Source organism: Triticum dicoccoides, chromosome 1B, assembly GCF_002162155.2.
Source record: "Triticum dicoccoides isolate Atlit2015 ecotype Zavitan chromosome 1B, WEW_v2.0, whole genome shotgun sequence".
In the NCBI taxonomy this organism is placed as follows: domain Eukaryota; kingdom Viridiplantae; phylum Streptophyta; class Magnoliopsida; order Poales; family Poaceae; genus Triticum; species Triticum dicoccoides.
Genome location: NC_041381.1, coordinates 15,065,972 through 15,068,340, shown reverse-complemented (window position 1 = coordinate 15,068,340; position 2,369 = coordinate 15,065,972).

Sequence of the window (2,369 nt, the reverse complement as noted above, 5' to 3'; positions counted from 1 at the left end):
ACACTTCAGAATATTGACATAGTTACTGAAGTTTGGTAGTGCTGTTTTCATGTTTTTTTTATCAAGTTGACGTGCTATTTTTTGCAAGCTTTGATACAAGATGACAGTTTATCAATTGGAAGAACTGAAGGCCCTTTGGTTTGCTTTCTTTCCTGGAACTGGTCTTTGGGGAATAACATCTGAACCATGGAAAGAGATGGGTTGGCAAAGAACAGACCCATCTACAGATTTTAGGTATTAGATTTGTACTTCATTGCAGTTACTATACTTTGTCTAAAAGAAGTTACTGTACATATGCATTTCCCTGTCAGTATTCGGTAGCTAAACTAGGAAACTTGATATGTATGATTTTTCATGAGTTGGCATTAACAGGTGGAGGCTTCATCTCCTTGGAAAATTTGTTATTCTTCGCCATGATCTATCTGGTGAGTGCATGTTGTTAATCTCCTTGAACAGTACTCTCCTTTATTTTCAAATTGCTTTACTCACCATGCTCTCTTTCTGAAGAAGTAAATTACGGGCAGGAACCAACAACTGCTTCTTCCATCAATTCTTCAATCTGCATTCTGTATTTTTGCTGATAACTATCCATCAGTTCCTAGTTTGCATAGAGGCTGAACCTCTTGTTTCAAATATTTGGAGAACGCTTTTAATCCGGTGGCAACTTGTGGGGTGTGAATAATGTACGTTATAATATCACTGAAGGGAGTTTCACAGTTCATCTTGTATGTCATGGACACTGTAAGATTATGCTCAATCCATTTCATGCAGTTTACTTTCATTTCTTGTACGAACATATATCATGTACAATAAATTCCAGAATCCGGACAGAAATCTAGGAACCAATGATGTTTATCGAGCGAAAGAAATTGCATTATGGCATGTTTACAGGGATCAAATCTCTGCGCTGATGCTCGAATTGATGGTGTTTGTTCAGACTTCAGACTAATGCTATCAACATACACGAGAACAGTGTTTCATACTTGAAGTGAGCAAGGCATGCTCCGACGTATATCCCCTGAGCCTGAACTAGTGAACGCTGAACGCCTGAAGACACGTGCCCGATTGCGAGGTGTTCTTTTCTCCGGGACATGATGATACATTCATGGGCTATCTTCGGCTGCAAATCAAAATTGTCTATGCATTTTTTTGGGAGCATGGATTTCTGGAGCTCGAGCTCCAGGGAACCTTCTATCTGTGTCGTCCACTAGCCTTCTGTTCCTTGAGATTGACACCACTACAGACAAGTTCATGCTCAGCACATGCATTTGATTTACAATAACATGGGCAGAAACTTGATGGGAAGCTACACTAGTAGGCCTGCATGCCTATCCACTGTTGATGATACAGACAAGGCACAACTGCATAAAACAAAACCGGAATCTCAAATGAACAGGTTCCCTCTGCCTCAACGTTTTTTCTCTTAAAAAACTGCTCTCTCTCTACTTCCTGTTCCTTTCTCTCTCTCTCAAGCCTCTCACGGCCACTCTCACTCTTCTTTGTCTTCCTTTCTCTCTCAAGCCCGCTACTCTCTCTGAACTGAAACCAACAAAGAGGAGAGAGAGTATGCAGCTTGCAAAACTTTTTCAGAAGTTGCATCCAAAAGTCAAAAGAGAGAGCTGCCTCATGTGAAACTTTTCCAAAGATATTTTTAGAGAGATATTTTACATGCTGCATGCACATTAAGGGAGAGAAAGAGAGCATACAAAGTTTAAGAGAGAGAGAGAGAGAGAAATGTTGAGGTATTCTACAGAATTCTAGAGTTGATCGGTGACAGTACTACACGAACATGGCCTGACGCATCTATCAAGAACAGTAGCCTTCATGTTTGCTAATTTTCTGTAATAAAGCGGACTAAATGTGCAGTGTTTGAGGATGTAACCAAGGCAGTATCGGTAGGAGTACTAAAATAGCATGCACTATATGCTCTTCACGTGTGTACAGTATGCTGAGCGAATAAGACCGGTAAATGGGGTCCGAACAACTAAGATCGATGCTTGTGGGTCTGAATGACTAAGTTCAATAGTAGTAAGAACGAATAAGTAAGAAAGGTACTTGTGAGTCTGGACGACTAAGATTGATACTTGTGGGCCTGAATGACCAAGAGCGGTACTTATGCGTCCGAATGACTAAGATCGGTACTAGTTAGCCCTGAGCGAGTAAGGTCGGTATGTATGGAACCGAACGACTAAGATCCGTACTTGTGGGCTCGAATGACTAAGATAGTAGGGAGACTGAGCGAATAAGACCGGTACATGTGGTTCCGAACAACTAAGATCGATGCTTGTGGGGCCGAATGACTAAGGTCAATAGTAGTAAGAATGGTACTTGTGAGTCTGGACGACTAAAATCGATACTTGTGGGCCTGA